Here is a 14501-nt window from a genome sequence, read left to right as displayed (position 1 = left end):
AAGTGGGAGAAAAACGGGTGTGAGTTACATACATACATACAAACATACAAGTGAAGCTAATAAAAGCGTGTTAATAAACGTTTCCGGGCTCGTTTTACATTGAGTGCTCAGATTCAATGTGAAAGTTTTTCTGTTAGAATCAACTTCAAAACAAGGAGGAGGACTGCATTTTTTGTGTTTGATATAGCTTATAACTTTTTACAGTGTAAACCAATTTTTATAATTTGTTTTATTACTTGTCATGTGGTTCCGTTTAAATTTGGTCTCGTTCTGACCATTCAAACGGTTTACGTTAAATACCCAACCAAGGGAACAATTCGGAAGGCATATATAGGACTATTCGGAGATCACCAACATACATGAACTACCTATAACTATAAAAGGACAATATAGCAAATTACCAAGATAACAATTTTATAGAAAAATACACTTTGTGTTTTTGAAACCTAGTTGAAAATATAAATATTCATATTTGTAGTCTTAACTTTTTATTTACTTTCTTCTTGGCATTTATCATTGCTGTTCGTTCAATTGGTACTGAGTTATATCGTTCAATAGTTACATAGACCATACTGTCTATAGCATCAAAATATCAATAGACGAGAATTTATTCCGGAATTATATTTATCTATCAAACACAAACGCTCATTAGAATCTTATTTCATTATAAAATGTTAGAAATAGAGCTTCATTATTTTATACTGTTTTATATTCAGAAACTTGAAGCCAGCAAGGGAATTAAGTATCGGGATTTGTTCTACCATTAATTTATTGGATAAATACATTTTCTCATACCCCTAATATGTGCTACTTTTGTTTTGATCTTGCATATTATAGTTTTAACAACATTCTAGTAACAATTATTTTATCTTTATAGAATACTTTTAGCCAGTTGCACAACTTCTAGATATGTTCCGTTAAGATAATCTGTCAGTTAAATTGACGGAATAATGTATGAAAATACTAACTTACTGGCCGTGCCTTCTTGTAGTCAAAGGAAAATAATGTTTTTCCTCCCGGGCTTTTACCATGGTCTCCGTTCCCGTGAGATTTACGGGATCAATACTATCCTTATGTTTTCTCTTGTCTCAAATGTTACAAAATTTCATAAAAATCTGTAGTGAACTGATACTGGGTTTAGACGTGAAAAAGATAGACGGACTGATTTATAAGAGAACTAGCTGCACCCGGCAAACGCTGTTCTGCCTTACTCTTATCATTTAGGGGTATGAAAAATAGATGTTGGCCGATTCTCATAGATACCGGATAAGTACAAAAAATTTCATCAAAATCGGTCAAGCCGTTTCGGAGGAGTATGGCAACGAAAACTGTGACACGAGAATTTTATATATTAGATTAATTCGATTGCGTTTTAATGAAATATTCACACACATCACATTACTTGCACAAAAAATTCAAACAATTTAACACGTTTTAGTTATATGAATCATAAAAAGTAGTATGCAATCATAAATCAGTGTTAGAAATAAGAATTCAGAGATTCGTTAGAAGGTTGGAATTTCCTTTGTGAGCTCTTAATTAAGAAATTAGTTATATACCGAAATCACTCAGTTTTAATTCATCAAATAAAGGAATGTAAACAGATTAGACTGTATGTTGAAATATTCAATTTCTATGGGTATTTTAAAGGTCTCAATTTACCGGACATCAAGTACCGACGGCATAAGGCACGCAAAGAATAAAAAAAGTATTAATATACCGTACCTACATTTATGCGTTATACAATAATTTTATATTGTTTATTATACCTACACAAAAACTAATTAGGGGCAAAAGAGGCAAAGAATAACATAAAAGATATTTTATAAATCTTATAAAAGGCTCCATACATAACTCATGAAAGGTATGAAAATAACTTTCGTGTTATAAAAGTAATGTATGTATTATGATAACACTAAACCCTCTAACAAATAGACAAATAACGTTGAGACGACTTCATTGAATATTCATGTTCAAATATCCGACAGCACAATGGCTTGTTTATTGTATAAAACTTTATCAAATACTCTTTAAATATTATATATCATCATATAAAAGTATTCGAAAGCTAAAAAATTTTATTAAACATTGTTTAATATAATAAAAACAATTTCAATTTAATTAAAAGGACATTGCTTCAATGCAAAATTGCACATTAACATAACAAAACCCTTTTACTAACGTATAACAGCCTCATTTTACCTATAAAATCAACATGCTTTTACTGTAATATCAATTTTCAACGAGATAAAACGTCTAAATAATTGACGTCCGAAGTAATTCGCTGTGCCAACAATGCCGCCCGTTTCAGTTTTCAGCTCTCATTTTGTTCTATGATGAAAATTCAATTATTCCGTACGAGCCCCGCTCCGAGGCAAACGAGCGCCGGGAATCGGTCGGCTCCGTTTGATAGAAATGTTTTACATTTCCAAACTAAGACTGAGGATTGGCGACACACAAAACGGGAATAGCAGTGAACGATACGAGGAGTTTGGACATCAATTAGAGATACATTTTTACGAATATTTGGGTATTTTATGTAGGATTCCATGATTTATGAGGGCGTCGTGTTATCGGGGTGCGGCGAGGGCGGGGGTTAGCGCGAGGGTTGCGCAGGGCGCGGGCGGGAGCGCGCCATTGGCGGACACTGCATCGATCGCGCGACGAGCTGTATGCGGCCCGCCCGCGCCAGCCTCCACCTACGTTAATAAGTAATCATCCGACCCCGCGATACCTCAGCGAGTTTTCCGGACAGAGCTGGAACCACTGAGACGGGCCTCGTATCTCCAGTCGACTGGAACAAAGAGCTACCGCATAGGGCGACATCCGTATTGATTTATGCAGTAATTGACCCGCGGGTAGGTGCGCAGCCCGCGCACTCTCCCGCTACGCACCTATATCGCTTTTACACGCGCTATCTATAACACATTATGTAATCGAGAACAATGCGTTTTGATCAATGTTACGCGTTTTGGAATGTATTGGCTGTATTAGAACAGTTCAAGCGCCTGCAATAATAAAACAATCTCACATAAATAACCCACAGATTTCACTATTATATAGTATATATATATATAGTAGTTTATTGAAAAACTAAAAGCAGTCGGTCGATTATTGAATTTGAACTACAGAATGGGTAATTATATAGGCATATCTGTTTTCCTGAATGGCATGTAGTTAGAATCTATCGAATAAACGCATTTTAATTCAATAAACTTGGTTCCATTTCCTGGAAATTCACCAACACTCAGATAGCGATTAATAAAATAGATTTCTCTAAAGGACAATCTACTACATATTACATTTCGGAGTAGTGGATCGAATATAAAATTCTCGAGCATATTGTCGACAGTAAAATCCCCGTTCATTTTTAAAACTACAATACACGCTAAAAATATATAAGGTATATGTAAAGCCTTTGATCGTATAGATGTCGAAGATTCGATATTAGACTGAGCATTATAGTATCACACGTATATACTCAGAAATATCGTAAAAACTATATCAACACTTGTAAAAATGATATGGTTGTACATTATGGAAAACATTGAAACCAGTGTCGTGTTATAAATAATGTTTTGACACAGTAATTTAGTTGCATCCACTCGATAGTGCAAGTGCACACCGTTAGGAATGCGACCGGATTCCTATCTAGTGCACCACGGCCGCCTTGCCACTATTAGTTATGTCATTATTAAAGGCCGTAACATTAACATATTTAACTAAAAGCTTCTTTTGATAGGTCTTGTGCTATAGATACTTTACGAAAGGTTCTTACAATAAGATGAAAGTAGAATTATTTTAACTTTGGGCAAAATTAAGGTTTCCTTTTATCATCAATATTGAGTTTATTGTAAGATTGATCATCATATTTCATATAGATGCGGGCGCAGAATGCAAATAGAGATCTCATTATTGATTAGAATCACTTGTCTTCATTAGGTAATAATATTATTTAAAGACATCCTGTATCAAAACCAAATGTTACCAAAATGAACATGTTTGTGAAGATGAACTGTAAAACATTTTTTTTTTTGTATTAGAGCGGAAACCAAGATGTGGTTCGCCTGGTGGTAAGCGACTACCACCGCCCATTAACGTTTGCAGATTTAAGGCCTCTTCAAAAGTGATGCCTGCTTTTAAGGGTTAAGGGATAAGGAAAGGAATGACGACGGGATTTAAGTCATGGACAGAGAAAGATAAGGAAAAGAAAACGGCCCGTCAAACATATTTGATAACATGATGCCGGCGAAGAGCAACTTTAGATAGAAAATATAAAGACAGGATTTTTTAACATCACTAATAATTCGAAGAATATATATTATTTCAGTTTCACGCTCAAAATACGTAAACTGGAGTGTGAAGTAATGATCCGCTGTTTAGTCGTTTCTTAGTTGTTCGTTGATAAGTGAATGATAAGGAAAGGATGTAAGTTTACATGATGCATAAACACAAGGTTACGGCGGTGATATATAATATGACGTATACAAAAAATAAACATCGCTTAACAGAAATGTTAATGACCTATGACTAATACAAGGGGCCGGTAATGTATGTATTATATCGGTATTCGTACAAACAACAGTAGCACACCGTGCACGCTGGCGGATACGAGCAAACATTACATAACTCTTTGATTGTGTTTGTAAAAAGTTGGGAATTCCCTCCACTACAAACGCACTTTACACAGATACATCCTGTGCACGTGTGAGTGTAACCTTGCCTTCCTTTACATATTAAACGCCGTCGGGCTATCCCTTTGCGTATCTACAAAAAAACCGAGCCATAACTGTATTGTTGTGAGAAAAAGAGAAAATGAATGAGATGGGATTGAATGTTATTACTATTATTACTTTATTTAAACGTGCTTCTGTGAGACGATAAAAGCCCACTGACCGGTTTACTTTTTATACTTGTTTGTGCATCAACAATGGAACGTAAATCGTATTCATCACAATCATCTGTTCAGGCAAAGGCCTTAGGACATGTCTTAATGAATTATACAGTAAATACTAAACCATATTGTGTGATGCATGTGCATTATATGAGCTAGCTTTAAATATCGCAATCCACAATCTTTATTGGCATACTTAATATCACGATAGCGAACATTTAAGTTAAACAGATTATATCTATAATAAAAAGAGCGTACATCTCCCACGCGTTATAAGAAAACGCAAATGTGTGAGTGTGTTTAATTATCGCTCTATTAATAGAAAAAGCATTACGTCGTGTCATGCGGTCGATTACGGCGTGTTATTTTGGTCTACTCAGTCACGAGTACCGTGAATGTCAAGCTCGCAGTAACTAGGCGCAATGTTGGTTGGGCAACAGGTGGCTTGCACTGCTATTATATTTTACTTGACCTAATGAGGCACTTATCAAGTCTATAGTAAGTGTATAGGAAGAGCTCTTACACATATACAACTCTACATGTGCTCTTCAAAATTATTATGCACGATATCATTTCACAGTCGCTTGAAGATGTGAAGTAATATCTATTGTAATATTTATTCATGTGTTTCATAAAAGAAGGAATTTCTGAAAGACTCATATTCATTAACAAGATGCTTAGTAAAGAACAACATTGTTAATATGATACGAATACTGATAATTTATCGCCGATATAATAACGCGCTTTTAACCGCTCACAACAATATTTTAAGAAACATATTGCGCCAGAACTATGCAACTTGGCTGTGGCGCAATCTTTTATAGTTGCCTTTAAGTGATGCGAATATAGGAGAATATTTACAGAAAAAGAAATAACAAGACAAAATATAAAAAATCAAAATTTCGACTGATAATATAAAGTAAACAATCTTTATATATATACAAATCTTATCACAACACGTAAACACGGAATCCATTACTAACATGCAACAAGTGTAAACAAACGGATTACGAGTGTTACTGACCTAATAAAGCAACCCCTTTTCCCAAGCAAGACTTCAATAAAGAACTCCCTTTAGGTACATAGTATCTCGGGTATATAACGGCGGTCGTGACCTTTTAATGTAGGTATACTTAAATGTATAGCCACCCACCCCGCTATGTACAAACAGCTTGGATTAAAGAAATATTCACCCCTCTGTGGATATGATGTCATTGACAAATCGAATTTAAATTCCGCTATCTAGACACAAATCAGTTTATACTTCTGGCTTGAGATTGAGAACATTAATCGATTATCTTATTTATATCATCGATCTATCATTTAAATCCAAATGCTGTTTCAGAAGAATTATGTTACTAATTAATCGAGTTTCGTATACCCTATAATTACCTATGAAACAAACATTGTTAAATCAAGAAACTCAATCCCTACTTAGCTCTGATAAAACAAATACACGTGCGATACACATACGTATCAAATTAGTTATGACACACATTACAACGGAATATTGGCAAGATTCATGAATAACAAAGCTTACGTAACAGTGAGCGGAACAAAAGAGAATCCAAAGACGAAATTCGCATTAATACTTCGTGACGTCTTTGAAACACTTCAGTAGATTATAGAATGTAGGTATATATGAGTCATTTACCTTTCTGACTGCGTTCAGACAGAGGTCCTTGGCAGTGGCCCCTTTTGCATTCATATACATTTATCGATGTGAGTTACGTCATAGCGTTTGCATTATTGAGGTTAGGTTTATTAAAATTTTCATGCGATAATCGCGGCCATTTTCTTCATTAACTCACAACGTCATTATTGCTCGCACGACAACATAATAATTGTGTCTGTCGTATAGCGATAATTATTGTGTGTAATTAATTTAACTAGTCATTGAATAACTGTGTTGGACTTTGATATATATGGCGTTAATATAAAATCTAAATCAGGAACTAGGTATCGAGTTTAGTAGGTATGTTGGTTAATTAAACGTGATCAACAACTAAGCTTTAGCCAACATTGATGTGCTTGACCTACACAGGTCTCCCTTGTTAATAATCCGGCATTTTGATTTCAACCGACTGGTACAGGGGACTGGCAATTACGTGACGTCACGACGGTTAACGACCCCATTACAACATATTGTATGAATGAATGCATGCCACGTGACGAGTGACGTTTTTGTCCTCGAAGATAAATCTTTATGTAAGATTGACCTTACTTAAGAAAAAAGCACATATTATACCTAACGTAATCTTAACAATGTTCTTTATTACGCTCACGACCTTTATAGAAAATCACTGTTTTGTACTACTTTACGTTGTTAAGGTATTGTTTTATGAGGTTCTTTTGCAATCGGGATGTGTATACATTAGTCCGAATTTTCAAACGAATCATTTTATAGAATAGGTTATCGGTGATTAATGATATGCAACATACGTCGAATTTTGTTGATAACTCTACTTTACCTTTTTTGCAACAAAATTACATTAAGGAAATGTACGGTTGGCATATAGTAAATTAATTATTTTAGGTAAATAGTATGTATTACGATTAGGATTGTTAATATCTTAATGGGTATCGGCTACACTGAATAGAACGTAAAGAATTAATAAATAAGAAGAAATATGTATAAATCAAGTAGGTATCATATTTACGATAACACACATATGAGGTACCTACTCATCGTAAGCTTCGAGGTGGTTACATATCATTAAAAGCTGCGAAAACAGCTTATAATAAGATAAATAACAATATAAACTGCTTTAGGATGGAAAACGAAGATCAGCAATCTCTGGCCTATATCCCATGTGATAAGTTACTATACTGATACAAAATCATAAGAATCATTGTTAAACGAAACCATTTATTTGGTCTCAACCCTTTATGCATGTTAATTAAATAGCAGGCTACTATAAAAGAAACGATATTACGAGATAATGTAGAACACGGGTCCGAGACGGACGCCATTGATTTTACGAAATCCACATCACGGACTCAGAATGAACGGCATCCGTCGGTCCATTCATCTCGTTTTCATGTACACACCGCTATTGCAATACGAAAGCGAGAGCGAAATTTACTCGGGCTGAACTACGCACCACGTACCGCCCTAAATACGAAGAGAATAGAATATCGATTACTAGAACGTTAATTGATAATCAAGAGCACTAAGCGCTCTGCAGTTTATTAGTGGCAGATTTCGACGACGCGCCTGCTGCCGCTTGTTAGTTCAGTCCATTGATTTTGTCATCGAGACCACTAAAGCGTCCTTTTGTTTAGGATGTCGTGGGAAAGTGACGATATCGGGAATGTCAAGAACGAAAAGAAATGTAACACATTGTAAACATCTCATCACAAATCTAAATATAGCGGGCGCCGATATCAGCGGCTCGCCCTTGAACCAGTCGCACGGAAACATTTTATTATTATTACCGAGCTGTCGGCGAGCACGAGTATGTCGGGTCGACGACCCCGTAACCACGTGTCTCCTTATCGACAACTATCTAATACGATTGTGGGTAAACAACATGTTGAGATAAATGACTAATTCCATAACAGTTATTTGTTTGAGCCATTAACAAAATAATCAATATATAGTCATAGACATTTCAATCAGCCTACATCAAATCCATGTCAGATAAGATATTCATTTTTAAGGACAAAATGTTACTACATTGAAAGAACTAATAAACTATTTCCCGAAGAAACATGACCAATAAAAACCAGGAAGTAACAAACCACACATCTCAAAAATATTCTCGGATTCAAGCAAAACGGGATTAAAAAATGAAAATGTAAACGCCGGAACAAATACAAAGAAAGCCGTAACCACAATCGTGCGCTACCATTCCAAATGCATAACTTGTAAACAATAATCGACCAATTGCAAAGCCTTGACGAACGGAAGAACAGCCGCATCGTGGGAAGTGGGACAACATTACGTAACCGGTATTTGTTGGCCGGCCAACCTACACAGGTACATCCTTACAAATGCGTACGACCTTGAGTGTGAACTCTAAAGTGTAAATAGGCACGTGCTCGATGCATTGTTTTATGGCAATCTGTGGTGCCAACTAGCGCTTGCCGCATTGAGGTTTCGCGATCAAAATATACCCCTCTATCATACGTTGGTATCGTTTATCTTCAAACAACGCCATTGCAGAAAATAGACTTCCAACAATTCTTTGATATGGTACCATTAATTTTTTGAGATATAAGTATGTCGCAACCTAAAGCGCCGTCACGTATATTTATTTATACCTAAACTATCATTACGAACATACATCAAGGGACTGTCGGAGCAGAACCCTTCCAAACTGACGCTCAACAAGAGATACAAGTGTCAGATGTCAAGTTCCATTTATGTTGATACCTTCAAACAGACTGACGGCGTCGCCTCTACATAATGTATGTGCGCGATGTGGAATCTGCAAAACGACGCAGAAGTACCGCAGAGCGATGGCTCTTAGAACGTTTCGTAGTTCAGAAGTGGAACGCACAAATCTCCGCCTAGAAGCTTGTAATATTTGCCTACACATCAAACTTTCACTATCGCTGCACTTTCGTTTTTATATCCGCTAGCAGCGGCAGCCAGCTTTGTTATTTCTCCAGTGCTAGTTTTTTCCTTTTTTCATCCGACACACACGACCGTGACGCAGGCTTTTGATGGTTCAGCCTGCTACCTTTTAGTAAACAAAGAGTGCGACGCATTTCCTCATAGTACCACGTTACTAAGAGTATCCTTTGTTCACACATTATATATTATGTTCACAGATATTACACTCGGTGAATATTTTCGAAATCTAGTATTAACACTTAAATACACACAAATATACATTGGTCTGCTGATTGCTGATATTTATAAAATACCTTTTCTATATCTGGTTGTATCTCAAATAATAATGATTGTCCACACAGCTAACTAAGTCTTTTGGCATATAGAATCCACTTTTCGTATTTTGATCAAAATGCTGATTTTGTCAATACAAAATTTTGTTGTAATATCTCATTAAATAATGTTTATTTGCATAAAGTCCACACATCGCTAACAACATGATATTTAGACACACCCCCAGCTTTTAAACAATAAAAAGGCAATGAGTACTTTTACTAATTTTTAGAAATGTCAATTAAAAATAGCCACAGTTTGCATCAAAGGAAAAGTTCCTCACAAGGTACTATTTTATTTATAACATATTTTTGTTGTTTAGATAGACATATCATTAGTAACTATCTTTACCTAACTTTGATTAAGATAGTCGCATGATCCAAGTTATACCATCACTAATGCATAAGCAACCCATTTATTGTACTACTAATGACTACTACCCTTCATTGTGGTTTTGTTTTACAAAGAATGTAAGTTAAATACAGTTATACATTAAAAACAATAACACAAATTTGTTTTCATACAAATACTAATTGGCAATTTATTTTTTGTAATAATAATAATTAATAATCATGTTAATCTACTTAACTGTATATATACATACTTACATTTTATGCATTTGTACTGCTACAAATTCTTACTGATACATTTTTGATGGTACATTATTTTATCAAGCTTATACAGCAATTTCCCAAGACAATATTATAAATGCGAAAGTACTCTTTCTCTCACTCTGTCTGTCTCTTTTTTACTCCTCACTACTGAACCGATTTGGATGACATTTGGTACAGAAATTTTGAGACCCGAGAGAGGACATAGGGTAGTTTTCATCCCTTAAATCGAACAACCGGCAACCAAAACTATACAATGGAAACTCTGGGAGTGTCTATATTTCGAGTTTTTCTTTGACTGTGATAGCGAAGTAGCGGATTTATTAAATATAGATCAACTGAAGAACTTCCACACTTATTAAGTAACATTACTCAGAATGTAAAAAGGAGACGGGCCTCCGGATATTAAGCAATACTAGCTTTCAGTCCGCAACTTCGGCTGCCTTCCTTGCTACTTTCTCATTTATAATAACTAAAAACAGGTTTAACATTGTGGTCTACGCACCAGGTGCAAATTTCAATCATTTCTTTGGGGCTGATATAAACTGCTTATTATACTATATTAAGCAATATTTATTCTTTCAACCCACTAACTGATTGGCAACTGATGGTTGTATCTTAACCATTCTATTCCAATACTTTCATTATTTCTAATACTTTTATATTATTATCTCTGAAACAGCATTAGGTATTTAACTTATTTCTAATTGTCAAAATGTATAACAATTAGTTTCATGGCTAATAATAGCCTATTAACATATAAATGTTAAATTTAAAAATCTTAGGTTTAAACAGTAGACATATCTTAAGATTTATTGCAATGAGTTGGTAAATGTAAGGTTTTTTAAAAGAAGAGCAACTTATTTTTGAATTAGAGCTTATTAAAGGTATATTACTTGTAATGGCTAGATTAGGGTTCAGTTAGATTAGACTGTGAACAAAATGCATGAGCCAACGCAGTCACCAACAAGTACCAGAACTGAATTCTACCTATTTTAGTTGGTTAGAACAGAGGTGATTGAGAGTTACCTAGTAAATTGTAGTAGAAAATCAAAATTAATCGTGATCACAGAAATATTCCTAGTTAAACCATACAGAATTGGTAAAACTGTGGTTGTTCTTTTAAATCTTAAATTTACAGTTTGGGCTTTATCAGAAGCACATATACACCAAATCATCATAGATTTTGTGTGTTTATAGCATACTTTGATAAGTTTTTGGCGGCAAATTACTTTTTGTAAATAACATGTATCATGAAGGCTCTCCATTTAAAAATATATGATTTTTAATGCATACTTATCACTTAATTTTAATTTTCTTTGTGTAAATTCATTCTACTTTAATATAATTTTATTTTAATAAAAGACACAAGTACAGTTTCTATAAATACTTATAAGGAATCATTATTTGAGTGAAATAAATAGATAATTTCTAACATTCCATGAGATACTTATAATAAATGTAATGTAGGTATTACACAAGTTTAAAGTGTACCTATTTAAATGTGTTGAAATTAGAAGCTACTCACCGTTGAATTTCTGTATGGTCCTCCTTGTGGATTATAAGGTGGCATAGGCCGCGGCGGTGGCCAACCTGGTCCATAGGCGCCCTGAGGCTGATCATAACTGTTTGGATAACGGTGTGGCGGAGCGCCACTCGATTGTAACAATGAATTTAACGTGGGTGTTGGGCCTGGTGCTTGCGAAACTTGACCCGGAAAGAATCTTTGCTGTTGAGGCGGCCTTGGTTTACCAGGAAAACCAGGCCTCGGCGAGTAATAAGGATCTGCACCTTCCGGATACCTATACCCGCCGTATTGGTCAGGTCCCGGTCTCTCTCCCCGTTCGTGGCCCGGCACATCGCCACCGTCCCGGGGCTGACCTGGCTCGACCGACATAGGCGATTTGCTCTTTGTATTCACAACGCCATCGAGCGGAACGCGCCCGACGGACTTATCGGTGCCGTTTTGTATAAGAGCGTTCCGAGAATCACTGAGCTGCTCTGATGGACTCTGATCTACGCTCGTTTCACTACGCTGAGACTCAGCCTGCGTCGCAGCCATGTTCGGCTGGTAGCAGCCGTCCCCGCTTAAACTAGCTTTGCGATCGACCGGTTCACTTACGTTACATCGAAAACGGGCGTCGGATTGCAAAACCGCGACGCGGACACTTCCATCACTAATAACCCGAATACTTCGCACAAATAATAACGCGAAATGACGAAAAATCGTTCACCGACGCACACACATCGATCACATATCTACTCCATTCGCATAAACGAGGTTATGGAAAAGGTTACATAGCTAGCGGTCGCTTTTGTCATGATCAAGTTGAACATTTCATATCACTAACACATTCTAAACTTTCTGTATGCAATCACTGAATGAAAACTTATCCACTAGATTATGCCTCAAATATTATACTTAAAACAGAACAATAGAATCACGAAACTTCCAAAATTATTAGCGTCCGCCATTAGCGGACTCGAATTCTACAGCGCTTCACTACGCTTTTGCCTATATTCACATCGGTCACAGAAAATCAAAAGAGGTAAGCGCGATTATCACAGTTGTGTAAATACCTTTAAATATAATGTATATGCAATTATAGAATTATGACGCCACATTTATTTTATAAAGGCACCAAATTTATAAATTTAACGAAATTATCTGTGCATGTTTACATTTCCGTAATATTGCGACCACGTAGTAACAACAGGCATACCAACATTCAGTTGAATTTCATTTCCGCTGGCGCCAAACATTTGTGCCTATATTCACTTTGAACTACTTCAATAATAATCTCTGTAACAATAGAAACAACGAAATAAGACATGTTCAGAAATAAATACTATACAAAATAATTAATTAACTTTTATTTCGGAAGTAACCTTTAATTAATGATGATTTTTTATGACTGTGCCAACCTCAGAGAAATGAAATATAAATATTTGATGTGGCAATTCCAGACAATTTTCAAATAAAAAGAGCGGGTTTACAAATATAAACAATATAATAAATATTTTAAATAATTGTTTGGCTTAAGGGCCTCGTCGATGTAACCAAGTCATTAAATCTTAAAAAAAAAATTAAATAATTGTCATAATTTAAATAATTACTCCCCAGTCCTTTTTTTTAGCAACAATTTGCAATGTTTAAATTTTATTAAATTACAATATTTAAAAAAAAATGCACTAGATTCATTGATGGCCCAAATAAAATGGACTTTGCTTGTATAAAAAAAAATTGAGTAGATATCGGAAAATGTAACAAAACAATTTAACTCTGTGTTACTCTATTAATTATAAGACCTATCTATCCCAGGTATACTAAAGCGGAAAATTTAAATAACTCAAAAAAAAAATTGTTACGTTTTGAGAATATGTTCCCAATAGAAAGGTACGCTTATCCAAGCCACCAGCCTATATTTTATTACTTTGGTATTTGTATGCCCAATTTTGAGACTTATGTTAAAAAAATAGGTTAAAATACATGTAAATACCAAAAGATTTGACATTAATGTTTTAGCTTTTAGGTCTTTTGGATGAAAATAAAGTAAGTGTATATTTATTATATACACGATGAAATGGCAAAAAATTATGTTAAGCCAAGAATATTATTAAACCAGATTGTGTGTTTTGATCTTTATATATAAAATGCAAAGGTAGTTTACCGTTCTATATAGCCTTATACACCGACTAAACTATCGACATACAGCCCAAACTACTGATGCAGATAGCGATTATGATATTGAATTCCGCTTAGAAAGTATTTTGAAAAGTTCTAAGCCCAGTGGAAAAAAATAGGGGATTAAAGTTTGTCAAATGCAGAGGACTTGACAAAATAAAACTAATATTGGTTTTGGAGTTTCTTTATTTTGTTTTTAATAAACAGAAGTTATAATGGATGCAAAAATATTAATTCTTTTCCAATATGTTAAAATTGTATTCCTTTATCAAGATTATAAATTTTGTATTTTTATTTGAATGTAAATCTAAATTTAATATTATTTTATCAAGTTGAAAGTTAATAAATATGAAAAAATGCTCTTGTAAATCGTTGTTCGATCACTTTACTGCCAAAAATAAGGAGAAAACTTGAGGT

The sequence above is a fragment of the Zerene cesonia genome, chromosome 9, assembly GCF_012273895.1.
Source record: "Zerene cesonia ecotype Mississippi chromosome 9, Zerene_cesonia_1.1, whole genome shotgun sequence".
Classification (NCBI taxonomy): Eukaryota; Metazoa; Arthropoda; class Insecta; order Lepidoptera; family Pieridae; genus Zerene; species Zerene cesonia.
Note: the sequence above shows the minus strand (reverse complement) of the source record.